At 40.8% G+C, this 26,423-nt stretch overlaps 1 long non-coding RNA gene across 1 annotated transcript; it reads right to left on the bottom strand.

Annotated features, from left to right (window-relative positions):
* Window positions 1-16,915: 16,915 nt before the first annotated feature.
* Window positions 16,916-21,947, bottom strand: LOC143983361 (uncharacterized). The gene is made up of 4 exons (XR_013274597.1): window positions 21,872-21,947; window positions 21,683-21,769; window positions 19,035-19,098; window positions 16,916-18,916 (listed from the first exon to the last, which is right to left on the bottom strand). It is a non-coding gene; the product is annotated as an uncharacterized LOC143983361 (long non-coding RNA).
* Between the last annotated feature and the right edge of the window lie 4,476 nt (window positions 21,948-26,423).

Here is a 26,423-nt window from a genome sequence, read left to right as displayed (position 1 = left end):
GTGCAAATTGCAGAAGAGCCCTGTGTGTCTTTTGGTCTCTTTGACAAAATTTGGGTTAAAATCGGACATGAAACAGTGAATGGAGATGCACCAGACTCCTGCTGGGAGCCGCTGCATTCTCAAGTGTAAACCCAGCCTAAATTTGATGCAGCTGTGAATAGTAACCAATCATCGTTTAAAGCTGGCCAGTTCCTTGTTCGAACCATGTATGGGCAGGCTGAATGGTACAACCAACCTATCAGATTTTACATGTGATTATTGTTATAGCCGCTAGCACTAATCACTGTGTTCTCCTGGCGTGGACAGCTTCCCCTGCCTCCCCCCCCCCCCCCCCCCCCCACTGGGATAACACAATGGCTCAGCAGGAGGGATTCCCCCATCAACACTGACTGATTATGGTGCTGGGTGAATTGAGAGATTATTATTCCTGCAACCTGTGGAAAATCACTCTGTCTATGGCCGGTCTAACTTTAGCTTGTTCAGTTTGACAATTAGAACTAGAGGCTGACTGGTTACTATGCTGCACCAGTTTCCGTATGCACCAGTTTCAGTAAGTCTCCCCCTATGTGTTTTCTTTTTTTTTTCACTTTTAATGGTAAATGTGTGTGCCATTATAACTTCATATAGTGTACTTATTTAATTTACACAATGTAAGATCTAGTGCTTCTCAGAAATTTGCTTATTAAATTGGATTCAACCAAATTTCATGGCCAATTATTAGCCAATGCATGGACAGTTGGACACATTAAAACTGTTCATACACATGGTGACGGATTTACTTAAAGAGTTGAGAATTTTCGCTCAATTCACTTCAGTTATCCAGTCAAGTGAAAAGCAAATTCCTGCTTACATAGTTCATCTGCACATGAATTGGTAATTTAAGTGAGTATTCACACAATGTATTTTTTACTACTCTAGTAAATTAGCCCAAAGTTGTTTTGGCCCTTTACAAGCAAATTATGTAACCATGGGAATTAATTGTGTATGCCCAGTACAGAGAGATATACATAGCTTTGCTGATATCAAATAACTGCTGTAAATACCACACTGGACATGTATGGTTTCCTGTTTTTTGTGTGTTGTCAAATAAAAAAATATAAAAAAGTTAAATATATTCTTTAAAACATGGGACATTGCTGTCATCTACAGATATAAATGATCAATTTACAACTGCTGTAGCACTGTCTGTTGAGAACTGGTATATTCCCTCATATATGTATGGACCTCTCCATGGTTAGAGTATGGGCAAACTGGGGTTCATTTACTAAACCTGGAGAGTGCAAAATCTGGTGTAGTTGTAGCCAGATTCTTAATTCAGCTTGTTTGGTTTCTATGCAGAGCTGCACCACATTTTGCACTCTCCAGTGTTAAATCAACTCCACTGTGTCTATTTGTAGGTATTTCAGCACAATTGAAGGATAGGTTGTTAAGTCAAATACAATTGAATTATGTAATTATATGGTAGCATAATACGGCAGGTATTTGCACATTGGTCATCATAGAACTTTACCTCAAAAACTGTTTGCCATCTACCTTGACTAATTAGTTAGTATCTGGTTGTTTAAAGTGGTTGTAAACCCTTACAACACACTTTGACCTACAGGTAAGCCTAGATTAAGGCTTACCTGTAGGTCCAAGAAATATCTCCTAAACCTACACGGTTTAGGAGATATTTGCCGAAAGACAGGCAACGCTGTCTACTGCGCATGCGCACGATTCCGCGTGTGTCAGCTCCCGTGCGCATGCGCGGGAGTGACGTCATCGCGGCTTCGCCGAATGACAGCGGCGGAGCAGCGAGACCCCACCGAGAAGATGGATGTGCCGGACTACAGGGGACAGCGGTGACATCGCTGGCTCCTGTGTCAGGTAAGTGACACATAATGGACTACTATGCGATGCATAGTAGTCCATTATGCTTTGCCTTTGCAGGGAATGAAAGAGGAAGTAAACTAATCAGGGTTTACTTCCTCTTTAACCTCCCTAGCGGTAATCCCGAGTCTGGCTCGGGTTGGGATTTTCATTACAATAGCGGTAACCCCGAGCCAGACTCGGGTTTGCACCGCTCGATGCAGGGGAGGACACAGGGATCGTTACTTACCTTGTCCCCTGGATCCAGCGATGTCCTCCGCGCTGTGCGATCGAGCCGTCCTCCGCTCGATTCACAGTGCCGAATGCCGCCGAGCTCCGTTCCCTGCGACGTTACGACGCACGGGAGTGGAGAACGGCGGCAAATTCAAAAAAGTAAAAACACACAAAACACACACAGCACTGTAATCTTACAGATTACAGTGCTGTAGTAAAAAATACACACCCCCTTTGTCCCTAGTGGTTTGTGCAATGCCCTGCATGCACTTTTATATTATAAATACTGTTTTTTACTGCTTGGAATTTGGAGATTGTCCATAGCAACCAAAACATGTCCCTTTTTCAGTTTTTTTTGGATTTGATTACATTATTGAATAATTTTTATTATTCTTTATTATATTATAAACTTTATCATACCCGGGATGTCCGCTAGACTCTGGTTTGAAGAGATTTCAGAGCGTTATTCCTAAGAATTACAGGACTACAAAATAAAAGCCAGATTTCCATGCAAAATAATTGTACCGCTTTCAGCACCTTATTCCAGACTGAATCATACCGCCAGGGAGGTTAACTGTAGATCTGGGTTTGTATATGTGTCTGTGGCACTCTGTTCTTACAGCTCTGGTATAGGAGTTTGAATCCCACCAAAACACTATTTTCTATATGGTTTCCTCTAGATTATGTTGTTTCTTATGAAAACCCAAATTATACTGGTGGATTAATGGACTTTTGAATACAATTGTCCCTAGAATGTCAATATGCGTGGTTGGGACTGTGGATTATAAGATCCTTCAAGGGCAGAGACTGAGGTGAATGGTTTCATCAATCAATAGGCTTATTTAATAAAGCTGTGCAAAGCGCCATAATGAAGTACAGTAGCCTATAGCAATCAGATATCAGTTTACTGAAATTAGGTCAGTGAAATGTTTGGGTTAGTGTGCTTAGCACTCTTCACCCAATATTACTAAATAAGAACAATCAATGGCCTTAGGACTAAACTATGAGAGGTATTTTTCTTGCATTGCACAGCTATGGCTGTTGTATGCGATTGCAGCAGACAGTTGGGCCATTGCTCAAATCTCTGAGGTTATCTTTAAGGATGGTACAGAGAAAAAAAGGGAAACAAATCCTCCATTAATGTAATATATATATATATATATATATATATATATATATATATATATATATATATATATATATATATATATATATATATACATATATTTATAAACACAAACTTAAATACCACCCCCCAGAATTCACAGCAGGAAAACACTCCCACTGGGATGGTTCCAAGAGAGAAGTGTCATTCAATGCATCCAGCTAGACTGCATTTCTACTCTTGTCGGGGGTGACAGCGACACCTGCGGTCAAGGAGAACCCAGTGCAACCCAGCTGGACTGGTACTGAAACCAGAAATTTAGATAAATAATCCTGAAGCCCAACTGTGACTTCAGGCAAGTTAATTTTACAAAAACTATAGCACCTGCTCATCAGGAGCCAGCGCTACAGATGTTTTAATCCTTCTCTATTCTAGCAATAATTTTTTTTTTGGCTATAATACACTTTAAAGAGCAAGGTCACTGAATATAACAAACAGATTATTTTTTTTTTTTTTTAATATATAAAAGTGGTGTGTATGTGTGTGTGTGTGTGTGTGTATATATATACACACACAGTATCTCACAAAAGTGAGTACAACTCTCACATTTTTGTAAATATTTTATGATAGCTTTTCATGTGACAACACAGAAAAAATTACACTTTGCTACAATGTAAAATAGTGAGTGTACAGCTTGTATAACAGTGTAAATTTGCTGGCAACAAAAGTTAGTACACCTCTTAGTGAAAATTTCCAAATTGGGCCCAATTAGCCATTTTCCCTCCCCAGTGTCAAGTGACTCATTAGTGTTCCAAGGTCTCCGGTATGAATGGAGAGCAGGTCTGTTAAATTTGGTGTCACTCTCTCATACTGATCACTGGACGTTCAACATGGCACCTCATGGCAAAGAACTATCTGAGGATCTGAAAAAAATAATTATTGCTCTACATAAAGATGGCCTAGGCTATATGAAGATTGCCAAGACCCTGAAACTGAGCTGCAGCACGGTGGCCAAGACCATACAGTGGTTTAACAGGACAGGTTGCATTCAGAACAGGCCTTGCCATGGTCGACCAAAGAAGTTAAGTGAACGTGCTCAGTGCCATATCCAGAGGTCTTTAGGAAATAGAAGTATGAGTTTTGCCAGCATTGCTGCAGAGGTTGAAGGGGTGGGGGGTCAGCCTGTCAGTGCTCAGACCGTACAATGCCCACTGCATTAAAGTGGTCTGCATGGCTGCCCTCCCAGAAGGAAAACTCTTCTAAAGATGATGCATAAAAACAGCCTGCAAACAGTTTGCTGAAGACAAACAGACTAAGCACATGGATTACTGGAACCATGTCCTGTGGTCTGATGAGACCAAGATAAACTTATTTGGTTCAGATGGTGCTAAGCGTGTATGGCAGCAACTAGGTGAGGAGTACAAAGACAAGTGTGTCTTTCCTACAGTCAAGCATGGTGGTGGGAGTGTCATGGTCTGGGGCTGCATGAGTGCTGTCGGAACTGGGGAGCTACAGTTCATTGAGGGAACCATGCATGCCAACATGTACTGTGAAATACTGAAGAGCATGATCCCCTTCCTTCAGAGGCTGGGCTGCAGGGCAGTATTCCAACATGATAATGACCCCAAACACACCTCCAAGACGACCATTGCCTTGCTAAAAAAGCTGAGGGTAAAGGTGATGGATTGGCCAAGCATGTCTCCAGACCTAAGCCCTATTGAACATCTGTGGAGTATCCTCAAATGGAAGGTGGAGGAGTGGAAGAGGACTCCAGTGGCAACTTTTGAAGCTCTGGTGAACTCCATGCCCAAGACAGTTAAGGCAGTGCTGTAAAATAATGGTGGTCACACAAAATATTGACACTTTGGGCCCAATTTGGACATTTTCACTTAGAGGTGTACTCACTTTTGTTGCCAGCAGTTTACACATTATTGGCTGTGTGTTGAGTTATTTTGAGAGGACAGTAAATTTACACTATTATACAAGCTGTACACTCACTACTCTACATTGTAGCAAAGTGTCATAAAGTGTCACATAAAAAAGATATAATAAAATATTTACAAAAAATGTGAGGGTGTCCTCACTTCTGTGAGCTACTGTATACAGGTGCATCTACAAAAAATATCAAATTATTGAATATCATCAAAAAGTTTATTTTTTTCAGTAATTCAATTAAAAAAGGGAAACTCATATATTATATAGATTCATTACACACACAGAGTGATATATTTCAAGAATTTCAAGAATTTCTTTCTTTTCATTTTGATGATTATGGCTTATAGCTAATGAAAACCCCAAATTCAGTATTTCATAAAATTAGAAAATTGTGAAAAAGTGATAGAAAAAGAGGCACAAGCAACGGGGGGGGTTATAACTGCAGCCTTGAGGGGATTGTAAAGCAAAGCCCATTCAAGAATTTGGGGGAGATTTACAAGGAGTGTACTAAGGCTAATGTCAGTGCTTTAAGCTTTAAGAGCCACCACACACAGACGTATCCAGGACATGGGCTACAACTGTCGCATTCCTGTGTCAAGCAACTCCTGAACCAGAGACAACATCAGCACCGTCTTACCTGGGCTAAGGAAAAAAAAGACTGGACTTTTGCTCAGTGGTCCAAATTCTTCTTTTCGGGTGAAAGTCATTTTTGCATTTCATTTGCAATTCAAGGTCCCAGAGTCTGACGGGAAAGAGGAGAGGCACAGAATCCAAGTTACATGAGGTCCAGTATAAAGTTTCCACAATCAGCAATGATTTGGGGAGCCATGTCATCTGCTGGTGTTGGTCCTCTGTGTTTTATCAAGTCTAAAGTCAGCACAGCCCTCTACCAGGAAATTCTAGAGCACTTCATGCTTCCCTCTGCTAACCAGCTTTATGCTGATTTCATTTTCCAACCAGACTTGGCACCTGCCCACGCTGCCAAAAGTACCAATACCTGGTTTAATGAGTGCTTTATTGGCCAACAAACGGACCTGACTTAAACGCCATAGAGAATCTGTGGAGTATTGTAAACAGGAAAATGAGAGACGCCAGACCCAACAATACAGATGAGCTGAAGGCCATTATCAAAGCAACCTGGGCTTCCATAACACCTCAGCAGTGCCACAGGCTAATCGCATGTAAAAGGAGCCCCAACCAAATATTGAGTGCATACTATACTGTACATGGACATACTTTTCAGTAAGCCAATATTTCTGTATGAAAATTCATTTTTTTTATTGATTCCATGTAATATTTCAATTTTCTGAGATACTGAATTTTTTAGTTTTCACTAGCTGTAAGCCATAATCATTGACATTAAAAGAAAGATGGTTGAAATATATCACTCTGTGGGTCATTTACTATAGTGCTAATAGGGCTAATATGTGTTTGTGCGAAGAAAATACTCTCAAAATATTGAAATCATGCTAATTAGCACTCAAATGGAATTCACTATAGCGTTGAGGAAAAAATACTCCCAAAATCGAATTCACTATAGCTCCCAGACAACAGACAGCGCTCAAACCATGACTCTTGCTAGACCCTGGAGAACTGCACATGGAAATAATGTTTAGAGCATGATATGATTGCCTAAATGATACTTAAAGATGTGGTATATTGTTTAACCACTTCAGCCCCGGAAGGATTAGCCCCCTTCCAGGCCATTTTTTGCAATTTGGCACTGCGTCGCTTTAACGGACAATTGCGCGGTCGTGCAACATTATCCCCAAACAAAATTGATGTCCTTTTTCCCCCACAAATAGAGCTTTATTTTGGTGGTATTTGATTACCTCTGCGGTTTTTATTTTTTGCGCTATAAACAAAAAAAATAGTGTACATTTTTAAAAAAACAACACAATATTTTGTAGTTTTTGCTATAATAATTATCTCAAATTTAAAAAAACAAAAACAATTTTTTTCCTCGGTTTAGGCCGATATGTATTCTTCTACATATTTTTGGTAAAAAAATCAAAAAAAATCTCAATAAACATATATTGATTTGCTTGCACAAAAGTTATAGCGTTTAGAAAATAGGGGATAAATTTATGTCTTTTTTTTATAAATTTGTTTTTTTACTAGTAGTGGTGGTGATCTGTGATTTTTATTGGAACTGCAATATTGCGGTGGTCCGATCGGAAACTTTTGACACTATTTTGGAACCATTGACAATTATACAGCTATCAGAGCTAAAAATAGCCATTGATTACTGTATAAATGTTATTGGCAGGGAAGGGGTTAACACTAGGGGGCGATCAAGAAGTTAACTGTGTTCCCTGAGTTTTAACTGTAGGGGCGATGGGACTGACTAGGAGAGGAGAGAGATCGGTGTTCATACTTAGTATGAACACACGACCTCTCTCCTCTCCCCTGAGAGAACCAGGATTTGTGTGTTTACACACACAGATCCCTGTTCTTGCTCTGTCACGAGTGAGTGCGGGTGCTCATCAGTTATTGCGCCCACCAGGCAAGCACACCGGCTCCGGGGACACGCACCGTCTTAAAGGAGCGACGTACAACTACACGGATTTGCCCAGCCGAGCCAACCTGCCACAGTGTAACTGCAGCGGCTGGTCGGCTAATGGTTAAAGATAATCTGCTTTAAAAAGTGATATATACACTAAAATATCTTTAAAAGTCTGAGAAGAGATAAATTCTGTGTCTTTGTACGACTACGTGCCAGCACAACTGGTCACAACTGCAGCGGCTGGTTGGCTAAAGGTTAAAGATAATCTGCTTTAAAAAGTGATATATATTATTGTAGTATATTTTTTTTCTGTATCTCTCGCTTATTGTTGTCCATCTAACAAAAATCTTTACCCAAGCTCACACAGGTGTCTTTACAAACCACAAACAATACCATTGCTGATGCAAATTTAAAATTAGTCACTTTTTTGTTGTTGTTTAGTATTCCTAAATGATTATTAAAATGATTATTATAATCTAAATGATTATGTGTACCAACATCAGAAATAAAAATGTCATTCCCAAAATTCAGAGGATAACATCACTATTCTACACTCATACACCAAGAACCACCAAATCTCACATAACACATCAAGAAACCATACCAGGCCACATGCCCTCAACATGGGGAGGGTGCTTTGGGGTGCCCCCCAAAGCACTTTGTCCCCATGTTGATGGGGACAAGGGCCTCCTCCCGACTACCCTGGCCGGTGGTTGTCGGGGTCTGTGGGCGGGGGTTTATTAGAATCTGGAAGCCATCTTTAATAAATGGACCCCCAGATCCCGCCCCCCCTATGTGAATGGGCATCGGGGACATCGTACCCCTACCTATTCACCAAAAAAAGTGTAAAAAAATACAAACCACAAAAGAAAGTTTTTTACAAATCCTTTATTAAAAGAAAAAAAAAAGTATCCTGTGATATACAAGCTCATCAGAAAGATGAGCTTGCCACATCTTACCACTGGGATTTTTGCCCATCCCTCCCTGAAAAACTGCTCCAGCTCCTTCAAGTTGGATGGTTTGTGCTTGTGAACAGCAATCTTTAAGTCTGACCACAGATTTTCTATTGAATTGAGGTCTGGACTTTAACTAGGCCATTCCAACACATTTACATGTCTCTCCTTAAACCACTCAAGTGTTGCTTTAGCAATGTGTTTGGGGTCATTGTCCTGTTGGAAGGTGAACCTCTGTCCTAGCCTCAAATTACAAACAAAGTGGTACAGGTTTTGCTCAAGAATATCCCTGTATTTAGCACCATCCATCTTTCCCTCAACTTTGACCAGTTTCCCAGTCCCGACTACTGAAAACATCCCCACAGCATGATGCTGCCACCACCATGTTTCATGGGGATGGTGTTCTTTGGGTGGTGTGATGTGTTGGGTTTGTGTCAGACATAGCGTTTTCTTTGATGGCCAAAAAGTTAAATTTTTTTATCATCAGGCCAAAGCACCTCCCTCCATACATTTTGGGAGTCTCCCACATGCCTCTACGCAAGCTCAAAATGTGTCATTTTGATTTTTGCTGCAAGTAATGGCTTCCTTCTTTCCACTCTGCCATAAAGCCCAACTCTATGCAGAGTACAGATTATTGTCTTCCTATGTACAGATACTCCAGTCTCTGCTGTGGAACTCTGCAGCTCCTCCAGGGTTACCTTAGGTCTCTGTGCTGCTTCTCTGATTAATGCCCTCCTTGCCCGGTCCATGAGTTTTGGTGTGCGGCCGTCTCTTGGCAGGTTTGCTGTTGTGCCATGTTCTTTCCATTTGGTTCTGATAGATTTGATGGTGCTCCTAGGGATCATCAAAGATTTGGATATTTTTTTATAACCTAACCCTGACTTGTACTTCTAAACAACATTGTCCCTTACTTGTTTGGAGAGTTCCCTGGTCTTCATGGCAGTGTTTGGTTAGCGGTGTCTCTTGCTTAGGTGTTGCAGCCTCTGGGGCCTTTCAAAAAGGTGTGTATATTTAATAACAGATCATGTGACACTTTAAATGCACACAGGTGGACATCGTTTCACTAATTATGTGACTTCTGAAGGTAATTAGTTGCACCAGAGCTTTTTATGGGCTTCATAACAAAGGAGGTGAATAGGGGGTGAATATATACGCACATGCCAATTATCAGTTTTATTATTTCTAAATTTTTTTTTAGGTATATATTTTTCTAATTGTACTTCAGCAACTTAGACTATTGTGTCCTGATCCATCATATAATTCAGATTAAAAAAACACTGAACCAAAGGCTGTAATGTAACAAAATAGGTTAAAAGTCAAGGGGGTGAATACTTTTGCAAGGCACTGTAGCAAAACCTGAACAGCTACTATCAAAGTACAAGGTAAGAAGGATCATATCACTGGCTGATCATTTGTTTTCTAAAATCTAGAATCCTTCATGTATTGCCAGCTTTGAGAAAACAAATGAAATCCTTTCCTTTTACTGTTTTAATGCACATTGCTATAGAAGGACATCAAAATCCCCAAATTCTAGTATTTTCAATAGTAATATATTCAAAGTTATTATTGTAATATTTACATTGTAGTGTAGCTATGATTTTTTTTTCCGAATTTTGGGTAGAGTAGGGAAAATAGTTAACAAATGGCAACATTTTCTTTTTGTTTGCCCTCGGTGACCTATTGAGAAGATTTCCTTTCACTTCATATCCTGTAGACCAGTGTTTCTCAACTCCAGACCTCAAGGTGTTCCAACAGGTCATATTTTCAGGATTTCCCTTCGATGAAACGGCTGTGGTAATTACTAAGGCAGTGAAACTGATTAAATCACCTGTGCAAAACAATGGAAAGCCAAAACATGACCTGTTGGGTTGCTTTGAGGACTGAAGTTGAGAAACACTGCTGTAGACACAACTGTAAATAAGAAGAAACACACCAAACACACCAAATAGCTGTTAATTGAACAAGGGTGCCTACTGGAAAAGTTTACTTTTATTCCTGTTCAGGTGACAACTCTTATGCCCCGTACACACGATCAAAATTTTGGTCGGAAAAAGCTCTGATGGTTTTCCGGACGGAATTCCGACGGGATTTTGCTCAAGCTGTTTTGCATACACACGGTCACACCAAATTCCGACTGTCAAGAATGCGGTGAGGGGACATGTATAAGGGGACTAGAAAAAGGAAGTTCAATAGCCAGTAGCCAATAGCTTCCATCTCGTAGTTGAATCTGAGCATGCGTGAGTTTTTGCCCGTCGGAATTGCATACACATGATCGAAATTTCCGATAGAAACTTTTTCAGTCGGAAAAATTGAGAACCTGCTCTCAATCTTTTCCAATGGAGCATACACACAGTTGCATTTTCCAACGATAAGCTCTCATCAGACTTTTGATGGCTGAAATTCTGACCAAAATTAAGATGTAAATTTAATTATTTACATTTAGCTGACTACTTTCCTATTGCAGGTAAAACATTAAAAGACTGCAGATTTCCTGTAGTTTTTCCTGATTTCCAGTATAAGAAATATTTATTCTTCCTCATTTATTTTAAGCAATTAAAAAAACTCTCAAAATTATACTATTCAAAATATTAGTTTTATCTGAGACAGCCATGACATAGTTACATAGAAAATGCATTGTTTCTTTTATAGTAATGTATTTTTGTGGCACGTAATATGAAATGTTTTATGCATTTGCAGACTGTGTCTGTATACATGCTTGAAAGTACATGTGTTAAACCAAAGTTAGAAGTTACCCCCCACAACAAACATTTGGATTTTCTTTGCCTAAAGGGTTTTGCCTGGCTGTAGGCACAGTGAAAAAATAATGCAGCTGATGACAGGAACCCAGTAGCAGCATTACAAGAACAGTGCATTAAATATTGAATGTAGGAGATAAAAAGAAGCTTGTTGCTGTGCACTCGACCTCAGTGCTTGTTGAAATGTTGAGGATTGTGTTAATGAAATCAGTTTGTGACTTCTTTAACCGCCTCCATTTTCTAATGCCAGAAACTTGTAATGGTAAATTTATGCCAAACATTTTTCTTCCTCTGCTAACATACCAAACTCTCATCTACAACCAGTATATTAGAGCAATGCGGAAGTGCTGATAAAGGACACAACATATCTATGTAATATATACACTGCCTGAGAGGGTGTACAGTCTTCAACGTGTAGTGCAGCAGGGTAATTAAGTGTATCTTGTGGAGATGCACACACAATACCTGATAGAGTATGATCCCATGAAGCAGAGTCATGTAGTGATCATACATGCATTATACAGGAATACATATGAAAGATGACAACAATATTCTAAAGTACCATACTGTGCATCACAATGCTGGAGACACATCTAACAACAGTTTCTTGTTTAATGCAAAATACATGTACACACATAGATATAGAATAACAATGGGCTCTTCTTCTGGATGGAATTTGCTATAAGCAATAAAAGAAAGAGAATGAGCATACTATAGTGGAGTACTGAAGACTCATGGCAATAAAGTTCCAATTATTTCAGTAGGCTGACTTATTTCAGTTTCTGCATACATGGGCACATCACATGTTGACTTCTTATGTTTGTACACAGTAGTCATATAGATGTGAAAACTATAGAAATACATAAATAAAAGCTTTTCAGGGATGTAGAAAAGCTTCTCTGGTATACTTCCTTAATGTTGGAACACTTGAATTGTGGAACCTTTGGACTTCTTGGCGAACAATAGGCACATAGACTTGCACATTCACATGCTGACAGAGTACATTTTATTTTAGGTGTCTTTAAAGTATAATTTCTTATTTTATAGATAATTATATTTTATTATACACATCCACTATAGCATATTTTAAGTGCCACCATATACACATTTGCACCACATTTTCAAAATGAAGGGTGTGCGCGATAAGAAAAAGGATATATTTTTATTGTAGGCAAGTAGAAGGGACAGTAAATGAACCAGGTATAAATAGGGCCAAATTAGCCATTTTCCCTCCCCGGTGTCGTGAGACTCTTTCGTGTTACAAGGTCTCAGGTGTGAATGGGGAGCAGGTGTGTTAAATTTGGTGTTATCGCTCTCACTCTCTCATACTGGTCACTGGAAGTTCAACATGGCACCTCATGGCAAAGAACTCTCTGAGGATCTGAAAAAAAGAATTGTTGCTCTACATAACGATGGCCTAGGCTATAAGAAGATTGCCAAGATCCTGAAACTGAGCTGTAGCACGATGGCTATGATCATACAGCGGTTTAACAGGACAGTTTCCACTCAGAACAGGCCTCGGCATGGTCAATCAAAGAAGTTGAGTGCAGGTGCTCAGCGTCAAATCCAGAGGTTGTCTTTGGGAAATAGAAGTATGAGTGTTGCCAGCATTACTGCAGAGGTATAGGGGGGAGCAGCCTGTCAGTGCTCAGACCATACACCGCACACTGCATCAAATTGGTCTGCATGGCGCATGGCTGTCATCCCAGAAGGAAGCCTCTTCTAAAGATGATGCACAAGAAAGCCCACAAACAGTTTGCTGAAGACAGGCAGACTAAGGAGATGGATTACTGGAACCATGTCCTGTGGTTTGATGAGACCAAGATAAACGTATTTGGTTTAGATGGTGTCAAGCGTGTGGGGGCAACCAGGTGAGGAGTACAAAGACAAGTGTGTCTTGCCTAGAGTCAAGCATAGTGGTGGGAGTATCATGGTCTGGGACTGCATGCGTGCTGTTGGTACTGGGAGCTACAGTTCATTGAGGGAACCATGAAGCCAACATGCACTGTGACATACTGAAGCAGAGCATAATTCCCTCCCTTCAGAGACTGGACCACAGGGCAGTATTCCAACATGATAACGACCCCAAACACACCTCCAAGATTACAACTGCCTTGCTAAAAAATCTGAGGCTAAAGGTGATGGATTGGCCAAGCATGTCTCCAGACCTAAACCCTATTGAGCATCTGAGGGGCATCCTCAAACGGAAGGTGGAGGAGCACAAGAACTCTAACATCCACCAGCTCTGTGATGTCATCATGGAGGAGTGGAAGAGGACTCCAGTGGCAACCTGTGAAGCTCTGGTGAACGCCATGCCCAAGAGGGTTAAGACAGTGCTGGAAAATAATGGTGGCCACACAAAATATTGACACTTTGGGCCCAATTTGGACGTTTTCACTTAGGGGTGTACTCACTTTTGTTGTCAGCGGTTTAGACATTAATGGCGGTGCATTGAGTTATTTTGAGGGGATAGCAAATATACATTGTTATACAAGCTGTACACTCACTACTTTACATTGTAGCAAAGTGTAATTTCTTCAGTGTTGTCACATGAAAGATATAATAAAATATTTACAAAAATGTGAGGGGTGTACTCACTTCTATGAGATACTGTATGTATATATATATATATATATATATATATATACACACACACACACACACACACATACACACCACTTTTATATATTTAAAAAAATAATAATCTATGTTTGTTATATTCAGTGACCTTGCTCTTTAAAGTGTATTATAGCCAAAAAAAAATGTATTGCTAGAATAGAGAAGGATTAAAACATCTGTAGCGCTGGCTCCTGACGAGCAGGCGCTATTGTTTTTGTAAAATTAACTTGCCTGAATTTACAGTTGGGCTTCAGGATTATTTATCTAAATTTCTGGTTTCAGTACCAGTTCAGCTGGGTTGCACTGGGTTCTCCTTGACCGCAGGTGTCGCTGTCACCCCCGGCAAGAGTAGAAATGCAGTCTAGCTGGATGCATTGAATGACACTTCTCTCTTGGAACCATCCCAGTGGGAGTGTTTTCCTGCTGTGAATTCTGGGGGGAGGTATTTAAGGTACCGACATGGCGTTTTTTTTTTACTTTCTGTCCGTTTGGTTCTGGTGGTCCTCCTGACCCAGCCCCATGGCCCTCCTGGCCTGGGGTGTGGAACTATGCATCCTGTGTCTCGGGGCCGGCTGGCCCGAGGCGACGCAACTGAAGGGTTAGGCCCAAGCAAATTTCAGAGCCCACTGATCCAGGGATGGTCCGGTGCCATCTCATCAGAAGGGAAAGGCCCAGCAACTGAAGGGGGAGGACTCTTTCAGGAGAAGACCGTGCACAAGGCTGGTTTCTCTGAAGGAGCCTGGAGACTTAGTTGAAGGACGCAACCTGGATCAACACTCATATGGTATCACCGGGTCGGCTGAGAGAAACTGGTACCACATGCCAGTTCTTTAAATTTATCCACATCCCTCAGTAATGCTCAAGTGTATCTCACAAGTCTGTGGCAGAGACTTTACCGAGCATCCCACCAGCTGCCAGGCCTAGTGAGAGAGGTCTGTCCGGGGGTTGTTGAATCCAGTTGTGAGACAGTTTTATTCACTGGATTCTCTTAATATTTTCACCTTGCAATCTGAACTCACCCCTAACCCTCTACCCTCCATTAAGAGACTCTGTATTTTTCTGAATAAATAACTCAAAAGAAGATTCAGTGTCAGTTTCAACATTCTTTGGGCCATTTACCACAGGATGCCCAAGAGGGAGAAGCAAGCAGGTGAGGTAACGGTAAGCCCAAATCAAACCGGCAGCTCCTTCGGGGGTAAGTGCTACACATCTGTCAGCATATTTTGCTGTGACCTATTGGTAAGATTTTCCTTCACTTCTGGTCCTGGGGATGCAACAGAAAGTAAAGGAAACCTCCTCTTAGACAGTTGTCACCGACCTGGGGGGAGGGGGGCCAGGGTACCTCAACATAGAAACAAAATTATATGACAAAAAAAAGGCACTGAAATGAATGCTAAACCCCACGCCTGTCCTGAATTCGACCAATCTCGTAATTTTGGGTAAACGTGCTAACACATTTTTACCCTATTCAAGATCGCATAGTGTCGTATTCTCCCCTTCATCCAATCACGGTCAAGTGGGTAAGTGAGCCCTTTCTCAAGTTTCTCACTGCGATAAATTGATGCTAGTCAATAACTTCCCTCCCACATGATGGGGTTGAAGCTGTTGCTTGACATTTTCTAGCATTTTATTTTTTTATTTTATTCTTTCCTTGTCCCACTCACTTGTCTGTCCTAAACAAGCCAATAAATTCTGTGACATAGTCATTGTTAAAACAAACATCTTAAATGGTAAAATATTATTAGAAGTTGAAATATAAAATGTGCCAGAAGCCCTAATTTTATCTGCATTTACTGCTGTAATGGCGGTGCTTTTAACCCCCGTTAGTGACGGAATAAAGGGTTAAAAGTGTCTGCAAAGTGCCGCAGACGCTTCGGCAGCGGTACCCACTGATTCCAATGGGCAGGGGTGGTGGAGGAGCGGTGTATAGATCGCTCCTCCACCGCCCAAAAGATGCTGCTTGCAGGACTTTTTGTAATATCCTGCAAGCACACTGCTCCAGTGTGAAAGTACTCGGGCTCTCACACTGGGGCTTCAGGAGAGGCCTTTTTCAGGAGCGTTACAGGCACTATTCTTAGCCCAAAAGCACCTGAAAAACACCCCAGTGTGAAAGGGGTCTAGCTGTTCCGTATCCTGATACCCACACACTTTGTTAATTTTTTTTAATACTAAAACTAATTTTATATTTATTACAGAAAGTCTGTAATAGTCGGCAGGGGGGGGGGGGGGGGCACCTCTTGCATAGGAGCGCTGGGCAATTTCCGCATTATAGATATAAATGTATTTTCTGGTGTCAACTGCAATATTTTGTATTTCCCCCTCCTTAAAGGGTGAAAAGCATTTTTTTCCCCTTGGGTTTGAATCATTTTTCAACTCCACTTGTTCCTTGACTCCAGACTTGCCTAGATGGGAATGATGTGCTTCTGTTCTTGGTGCTTCCTGTGATATGCATGTCACAAATCCCAGGCGGCTCCAGTTGAGGCATACGCATTGCTGAAGGGGGATGGACCCAGCACTGGAGGAAGATCCGGGGTATGTCATTATGGGGCCAGCTGCCTGAACCAGGAAAAGACAACGGGCTTTCAATGACTGAAAATGGTGGTACAGGACTCACTGTGCAGCAGCCGAGTGGCAGATCATAGCAGATAAATGCTGGATTCACTGTGCGTGTGTACGTGAATTGAGGATAACCAAGAAAACCAGGTAATGTGGATTTTAAAAAAAAATATCTCGGGGGTGAAGTTCCTCTTAAGGTTTCTGTCACATTAATAATTGTTGCCAGTAGAAATACAAATGCTGAATCTTCCCAGTAGAAACAGAAAAAAAAATAAAAATAACAGGGGTTTGAATTCTTGCCTACCCTGTCCAAACATTAAAGAAAGGTTTTGGCTATACATAAACTTTAATTCAAGTATATTAGTCAAGAATCCAGGCTACACAGGCATTTAAAAGTGTACAATTTTAGTGTTTATTGTAATATGTACTATAAATCATTTTATATCATCACATTTTTAAAAGTCAAATATTAAAGTTAGTAGTGCAAAAATTTATATTTTATTTTGCTGTTGCCGATCTCTATTATGGAGGCGTGTGGTCAATATCCCTGCTGAACAATGTTTTTTCATTTAATCATATTTTATTTATATCAATTACTTTCATGTGTCATTCTCAAAAACTTACAAAACAATAAAGATTTTAAGATAAATGCAAAGAACGTAAAATGTGTTATTTTTTTTATTTTATTTAGGTGCACAAACCTTTGTATGTGCATATAATTTGTAAATTTCTGGTCCAAGTAAACACAATTTTCAGGTATGATAGCTGTCATGTGACCTTCTGCAGAAAAAAGGTAAGAATGCTGTATAGGCACTAGGTCTATGTATAAACATGGCTGCACAAGCAAATATATACAGAGATAGGTGAAACAGCCTATGAAATGGAACCTACAATATATACAGGTGTCAAAATTGGTTTCTTGCATTGAGTCCTAATGACCTTCTAGCTAACGCTTTATGACATTCTCACCAATGAAAAAGGTACTTTTACGGGTGGCATACTCAAAGTGATACTAAAGGATCTTGTTTTTGGTTAAAATAACAAAGATGTTATAGCACAGAAAGGCCCCTAGGTCCCTTACCTCCTGTTCTGAAAGTCCCCCATTGGCACTGTCTGCTCCCCCCTGCTCTGGGTATCTCCTTAGCAAACAGGGTGCTATGGAGGCTCCCATGTGTGCATGCTCCCAAGCTGGGCAGTGTGTGTCCATAAACACCCACGACACTGGGAAGCCATGCCCCACTCCCTTTTTACAGGTTCCCATTGCCCTCAATGTCTCCTGTTAGATCAGGACCTAAGGGTAGCAGTGCTGTGGCGGAGACAATACAGGAGCGGTGACCAGGGGCGGACTGACCATTTGGCCACTCGGGCACTGCCCGAGGGCCCCGGGCCACTAGGGGGACCCATCAGGGTTGCCAGCCTCAGTAAAACCAGGGACAGTATGTAAAGATCTGTGTTTTTTTTTTTACATCTGTCTCTGAAATGCCCCTTACTGACATCCTTTTGGTCTAATGAGATTATAGCTGCCCCACCTCTCCAGTACATTCTCAGACAATAGAAACATGTCTGTGTATACTGCGTTTACATGTATGTGTATACTGTGTGATTGTATACTGTGTGGCCCCATAATATCTGATTGCCTGGGGGCCCCATAATCTCCTATTGCCCGGGGGCCTCATGAGTTGTCAGTCCGCCCCTGGTGGTGACATAGGTCCAGTTAGTGTTTAGTGATTGGGGTGGATAGGGCACACAGTGTTTTTTTTTACTTTACTGCAGAGAATTCATTAAGGTAAAAAACTTTTTGACTTTAATCTCTACTGGTTCAAGCAATTCTATATTGTCTTATTATATTACAGCCTTTGGAAGGAAAATACAGCCATAAATAGTCTTGAATTGTAGATGGCACCAGTGTGTCTCTTTATGAGAGAGTAAGATGTATACATGCATGATTCCCATTTGTGTGCATGTGTGTACACATACGGTATATCTATCTATCCATACACACTCATTTACTTATAAATAAACATATATGTTTGCAAGTGCGAGATTTCGAGCTGACCCAGAAACAAAATCTTTTGTTCACATGTGATTTGGTCCTAAATAGAAAATTGCACATGTGACCTTTGCAGAAGCCAGAGTGGATACACGCTAATTCTAGGCATGTTGCCAAAAATCCGCTCAGCACCCTACCTTGCACACTAGCTTAACTTCCTTGGCTAAGTGGGAAATGCAGACAGCTTGAAGGAGTAGAAAGGAGTCCTGATTTTGCCTGTAATTATAGCCCGAGGATTTGTGTGGAAAGATGCCCAATTCAGAGCAATAAGGCTTCAGGTTTGAGTGCGTACGACATCGACTTCTTAGTGCAAAAACTGAGACTCGCCCACAGGGTAGATACTGTGGAGAAGACCTGCAGAGAAGGAGATATATGGTTTGAGAAAGAAGTGATCAGTAGGACTGCATCATATGGATGAGTGAGCAGGCATGGTGTTTTAGTCAATATGTATAAATTAACCTTTCTTCATTACCTTCTCCATTACATCCATGCTGTCCAACTCCCTTCTCTGTTCACTATCACTGTGTCTCTAATACCTTTGTGAAAAAAATCGTATGGGTAAGCAACTACATTTTTCTCTTTCCTTGTAGCAGTTAGCAGATAATATTTGTTCTGGTTTACATCCTCTCAGCTCCATGCTTGTAGTTTTTTTAATAAATTATCCCTATAACTACATTTACACATTTGTGTCCAAAAACATACTCACTGTGCTTATTTTGCATAGCTCAACATACCTGAAAGTTTGACTTGTCTTCCTTTTGTGGCCTTTGATGGATTGCATATATGGTCTTAAATATTTATATGAGCTTTAAGTCCAGTCTGTACACTGCAGCAAATACTCTACAGACATACAGATGTCTAGAGTATGCTGTCAGGAATATTGGTAGTAGGTCAGAACTTGTAGTAAATTCTTACAGAATTATCATCATATACAGCAGTAAAAGATGTTCAGAAACCAGCAATAATGCACATGTAAATTATTCTGCCAAAAATATGGGGCCAAAATTAAAGAAATAAAAAGTGTGCGGCTCATCAATTTGTGCTTTTAGCCTTGGCTTATATAACGTACTCTATATCACATGTAGTAAGTGATAGTTTTTACAATGTTGCCTATATTTTTATGTAATCTAAAAAAAAGAGAAAACATTGAGGCTATCATCGCTGGCTTTTTATGCAAATGATAGTTGCCTGTCTGTTAAGTTGAGTTGCTTTAATATTGCGAATCACTAACTCAGATCAGGTATTTTGACTTTATGAAGATATTCTTCATATATGAACTTGTTCTGGGTCAATGAATACAAAATATTGAAGCTAATAGGTCAGCAAAACAGCCAGGCAACTGGCAAGCCCCAAATGCATCATACAGTGGCTTCCTATAGAACCAAGCAAATGCCGTTCACCATTTAAATAAATGCATCTGTAATAAATAGCTAAAATATGTTAGTATATTTAAATGTTTTTTTCCTGTACATACAGTATATTAATGCTGTAATTCCATGATTTTACACTCTTATTTTTCAAGATATGTACATTTCCCTTTAATATTCTATATGCTCTTTGTACACCTGTCCATCCTTAAATAACTTGTAACTATGTACCCTCCCTCCGCAAACTGTATATCACTTTGATGCACCCACCAACCTTATGCATATATCTCCTACATACACCCTACAACCCCATACAAATAAATCTCCTGCATGCACCCAGCAACAACATAAACACAACATCATGAAAGCATGGATCCATCCTGCCTTGCATAAACTGGTCAGGCTGGTGGTGGTGGTGTAATAGTGTGGGGGATATTTTCTTGGCACACTTTGGGCCCCTTAGTACCAATTGAGCATTGTTTAAATGCCTTGGCCTACCTGAGTATTGTTGCTGATCATGTCCATCCCTTTATGACTACATTGAACCCATCTTCTGATGGCTACTTCCAGCAGGATAATGCATCATATCACAAAGCCCAAATAATCTCAAACTAGTTTCCTGAACATGACAATGAGTTCACTGTACTCCAATGGCCTCCACATTCAACAGATCTCAATCCAATAGAGCAGCTTTTGGATGTGGTGAATGGGAGATTTTCCTTATGGATGTGCAGCCGACAAATCTGCAGCAATTGAGTGATGCTATCATGTCACTATGAACCAAAATCTGAGGAATGTTTCTAACACCTTGGGGGGTCCAACCTTATACTAGCATAGTGTATTTAATAAAATGGCCGGTGAGTGTACATCCCCTGCATTCACCCAGCAACCACATAAAAACATTCATCTACTGTATATATCCTCCAATCCCATAAAATTTCTACATCTCCTGTATTAACACACTAACCACATATTTGCACTTGCTCATTGCATATATTTACCTTACCAGACATGTACTGTACTTGTCTTTTCTACAAACAAGAAGATAAACATATCTTCTTCTAACACATTCCTACCACAGATTGTATATATTTCATCTTAAAATATCCCTCTCTTTCACTCTATGTTAAAAGAAAGATGGGTGTCTCCCTTGGGACTTTAAATGAGGTGTACACAATTGACTAATAAAATTTACAAATGTAAATACAGTAAAGTATTTATTACAGAAATAGTCACACATAAACAAGTAACATACAAAGGCAAAGCCGATACAATATTGCACATAGTTAAAGATTGAATTTAAAGGACATGAGCATACATGACATCTATAACACTTGACGAGTTTCGGGAGATGTGGCTCGCTCTTCAGGGGTGTATGCATGTGGGATATATCTGGTAATGTAACACATGAATAAATGATGTACAAATGGTAGGAGGGGCCTTACAGAAAAAAAAGACCCCATACTCATCAATGGGCAAAGCCTAGGTGCCTGTGACTATGTTCACCAAGGATTGCAGCAATATATGCCTGGGAAGGGAGCTGAGGAAGCGGTGCCAACCAAAAAACCCATAACAAGGAGAACATTGGGAAGGCGGACATGGCATGGGTAGAAATGAACGACCTTGGAGATCCTAAATAATCCATTCAGGTGTCAGCTAAAATGTAAGGCGATGTATAAAATCAAACATTGCTAAATTAGCAAAATAGTAACAGAGTATATGATAGAATGCATGAATGCATGTATAAACCAACCTGTTGCGATAGTAAGATGGATAAGGCCAAGGAAAAAGGTGTGCAATATTGCATATATGTGAAAAGGGATGTCATTAAAGGCAATTCCTGAAAGGAAAAAGAGAAATGTGAAGAAATGTAAATATAAGAAACATAGAAAACATGACCAAGCAGAGAGAAGTGCTCAATGTAGAGGATAAAGATGTCTACCTGTGTAAGATCAATGGCTTGCAGCAGCAGAATGAGCCGTCCCATGTGAGGTGAAAGAGTGAAATGAAAAATCCCAGTCATGTGTGCTCTCCCATTTATAACCCCACAAGGGCTCCAATGCACTCCGCCCCTAGATAATCCTTTCAGGTGTCAACTATAGTATAATAGGTGTATGAACAAACATGGCTAAATTAGCAAAATTATCATGGAGTTTATATTGGAATGCATGAATGCATGTATAAACCAACCTGTGGCGATGGTAAGGGAAGAGTATGTACAAGACTGCAGATATGTGAAAAGGGATGTCAAAAAGCAATCCCTAGAAGAAAAGTGGAAATGTGAAAAAGTGTGTATATTAGAAACATAGTCAGGCACATTGGCGTGCTTGTTGTGAAAGGCACCTGTGTACGATCAGTAGCTTGCAGCAGCAAAATGAGCTGTCCCATGTGAAGTAAAACAGTGAAATGAAAAAAAAAAAGCCAGCCATGTGTGCTCTCCCATTGTTATCCCCGTAGGGGCACCAGCAGGCTCCACCCCCAATGCCATGTATGAGGTGACAGGACATGCTGGCGCTGGAATGGCAACCGCCGAATGGGGGTGCACATGAGTCGGCTACCCCCAGCCATCCTAGATGGCAGACTGTCTAGGTTTCTTCACATTTTTCTTTTTTCTTTCAGGGAGTGCCTCTACTGACACCCCTTTTCACATATTCGCAGTATTGCAAAAATGTTTCCTAGGTCTTAAACGTCTTACCATCGCAACAGGTTGGTTTATACATACATTCATGTATTCTATCATATACTCTTTTACTATTTTGCTAATTTAGCAATGTTTTATTTTATACATCACGTTACATTTAAGCTGACACCTGAATGGATTATTTAGGATCTCCAAGGTCACTCATTTCTACCAATGCCTTCCCATTGTTCCTTGGTCGGGGTATTTTGGTTGGCACCGCTTCCTCAGTTCCCTTCCCAAGCATATATTGCTGCCATCCTTGGTGAACATAGCCACAGGCACCTAGCCTTTGCCGATTAGTGAGTATGGGGTCTTTTTTCTGTGATCGCCCAATTGTGCACACCTCATTTAAAGTCCCAAGGGGCAACATCCATGTTTCCATTGTATTATTAGGGATGAAGGTGTGTTACTGGTGACACAAGACCTTTCTTTTATTCACTCTATGTTAACATCTACTTCATAGGTTCATTGCTAGCCCTCACTTTGTCCAGTTGTTTTGTAAACTGGCAAAAGGGAAGACCAACAGTCTGCATTCTGTTACACTTGTTGTCAAATGGGAGTCTTGTTTATTTACTTATTTTCAGTCTGATAAAAAATGTGGCTTTCTGCATCTGGTACTCTCACACTAGGGATCACAATGCCTACCCCTTTTCCAATCTGCCAGTATAAGACACTGTCAGGCTACAGTTTGTTGTCTGCCCATGTTTGTACACTCTGCTTTCTATGCTCCGCATTGGCTCACTTTTCCTCTCCTCTAGTGTAATTGTAAGGTAGCTACCCTCTCTCACCAATATTATTTCTTCCATGACAGGGGGACTGCTAAGGTCAGGAATTAGTAACTGGTGCAAACTCACCTGCAGCATATATACAGTGTATGTACTTCCAGGGCTGGATTTCCCATTAGGCACTGTAGGCATGTGCCTACAGACACCCTTTCTAGAGCTGCACCCGTTGGTATGAGCAGGTCTTTGCTACAAACCATCCCTCCCAGCCAGGCCTGTGCTGGGAGGGATAGTTTGTAGCATGGAGCTGCTGATCACCACCTGGCCATAGGAGGATTGCAAGTGCTCAGGATATGGATATCAATATAATATAAAACATCCAGGAATAAGGGTAAAAAAGTTAAAATAAAAGAAGGTGATGTTTCTTTAAAGATGACGATATATCTTGAGGGTGAGACACGCACTAAGGGCTCAACTTTTCTCAGGAGTGAAGCCAACTCTGGATAGCAACATAGGAAGAAACAGAAAAGCACCTGAGTGCAATGCTTATTGTACAGCAATATAAGTATTCCAACACTTACATATGTAAGGGATGATGAGTATAAGGAAAGAATTCTCCTGGGATGAGCAACAACATCTCCTAAATGAGCTGGGAACCCGCCGCGAATACCATGGTGAAACAGGAAGGGATGCTGGCTAATCCTATGTGATGGCTGGGTAACCTGTGGTGATTGGCTTGGAGCATGGCGCCTCTCGGCGCGTGACGTCACTGGGGTATGGGGAACCACAATGCGTTTCAGAGCATGGGCGAAAATCGTACGGAGCATGCGCGCTCCTTTCTCAAGTGTTATGGGGAAAGGAAAGAAAGATTTTTATGCTCTGCACAAAAAGGAAGTTAATTGGCCAATTAACTATCGGGTTTCCAAAAGCTAAATTGTGAATGACAGGCTATGCGTAGAACGAGACAAATGTTAAGAAATTCAATGGATAGGATTTAATATATTAGAATTTTTGTTTGATCTATATGTAAGTGTTGGAATACTTATATTACTGTACAATAAACATTGCACTTAGAGGCACTTTTCTGTTTCTTCATAGGAGGAGTGCAGTAGAGGCTCCTTGTCACCGCTCATTCTATCCGCGCCGATCTCCGGATTACAGGAACACATTGCTCCCGGCACGATGGACCTCACTCCCCCTCCTCTCTCACCTCTTCTGACTTTTTTCTGTCTCCTCTCTAATCAAGCACTGCCCAGAACCTGGGACTTGTAGTCCCACACATCATCTTCATTGCTGAGCCATGTCCACCTGGGGATTACATCCCCCCCACATCAGCCAGCTTCAGCTCTTGGGTTTGGTTGATGGGATTTACCCCCTCAGGTTGTGGCTAAAGCAAATCACAGCTCCTTTCTCCTTTTCTCAGGAAGTGTGGGGGAGTTCCGGTAGCCATGGATGTGTCCTGTGTAAGTGTCTATTTCTCCCCTCATGGCCACACCATCCATGGCAGCAGGGGAGGAATAGGACGACAGCATCATGGATGGCACTTTGCGACAGCCTGGGCCATGCAACTGCATAAACAACCACAATTATGTCTGGATGATGGAGTCCCCTGTCCAGGAAACAGCATATGTATGGGGGGCTCGGTTGACTGCAGCAACCAGGGGCTCCCAAGAGTTGCCCACTCTGCTTCCCACCGGGGTTCTTGGTTTATCTCATGGTTTATGCAAAAACACAGCCTGCATGCCATTATGCTGTAAATTCAGCTGGAAAAACACAGACATGACAAAATCAGCTAAGAAAAAATATTGAATGATAAAGCATTTTTAATAAATTACTGTGACATACAGTATTAAAGCCCAATCTCGCTCTCCCTCTCTACCCTGCTGACCGTGAAGTAAAGGGGGCCTCTGCTAACCATGATGTAACAAGGGGGGGTGACCAGAGACTACTCTACATCAGAGTTCCCCTTTACATCACAGTCCACAGTGTCCCCCTTTACACATATAAAAATATTTATATAAAATATTCAAAATTGTAAGCCTATAGGCTCCATGTCATGCTTCATTGCAATTTATTGTCATGCATACACCATATATTTAATAAAGCATAACATTCTGCAGCTCCTGACTGCATCTGTCGTAAGACTGCATATTGAGATTGCTTTCTCAGCACCTCATCAGCTTTGCCTTTTCTCTTTGTGTACTTCACATGGTATAAATCCTTCCTATCAGCTATGACTGGGAGTTTGTACAGCAGCAAGTGCACCCTATTACTCTACTATCTGTTAGCAGTGCTAAGTAATAGTAGCACTTTGCTGGTCTGCATGGTTCCCTACTTCTTTACAGTGTGGTAGAGCAACAGAGGAGGTTGTAGTTACCGGAGGCTATGCTGGAGAAGTGAGGTGAATATTTTGCCTGTGAGCTCCGGCTGTATATTTCCATGTCATTATTAAACACTGTAGAAAATAACACTCATAGGTTACTGTATTTTCTATTGAACAATACTGCCAAAGTGGTAACAGCCCCTAATTTGCACAGGTTTTGATTTTTCAATAACATTATTGTTTTCAATAACCTTGTAACTTATGCTGAGGTAAAGTAGTTCACAACTCATGGGGTGAGTGCACTTTCGACCTTTCGTCTTGGGTGCTAAAGGACCTTTTTTCACCACTGCACCCACTCAGTTGTGTCTGCAAGACTTCATGATGACTTCACGTTATCAAGGGGCCAGCCAGTAGAGAGTTTACACAACAAAAGGGAGAATTTAATTAATGTCCCCCAATGTAAGGGGTCACTTCAATAACCACCAAAGTGAGCAGGCACATCACAAGTGACCACCAATGCAAGTGGACACCACTGACTGCAAAACTAAAGGTCACTTCTTCACGTAACAGCAATGTAAAGCAGTACTACACTGTACACAAATGTAGGGGCACTTTACCACTGACCACCTATAAAAGAGCTTACTTCTCTACTTGTTGCCAATAGCGATGAGCAGAATGGGTCAGTTGAGGGTACTTTTGATCATTTTTGGGTGCTAAATTAAACATTTTTTTTTAAGTGAAACATTTAAAAAAGCTAAATTTCAGTGGA

Source organism: Lithobates pipiens, unplaced genomic scaffold (assembly GCF_037356315.1).
Source record: "Lithobates pipiens isolate NorthernLeopardFrog02 unplaced genomic scaffold, aLitPip1_a1.2 Scaffold_16, whole genome shotgun sequence".
Taxonomy (NCBI): Eukaryota; Metazoa; Chordata; class Amphibia; order Anura; family Ranidae; genus Lithobates; species Lithobates pipiens.
This window is presented reverse-complemented; position numbering and strand designations above follow the sequence as displayed.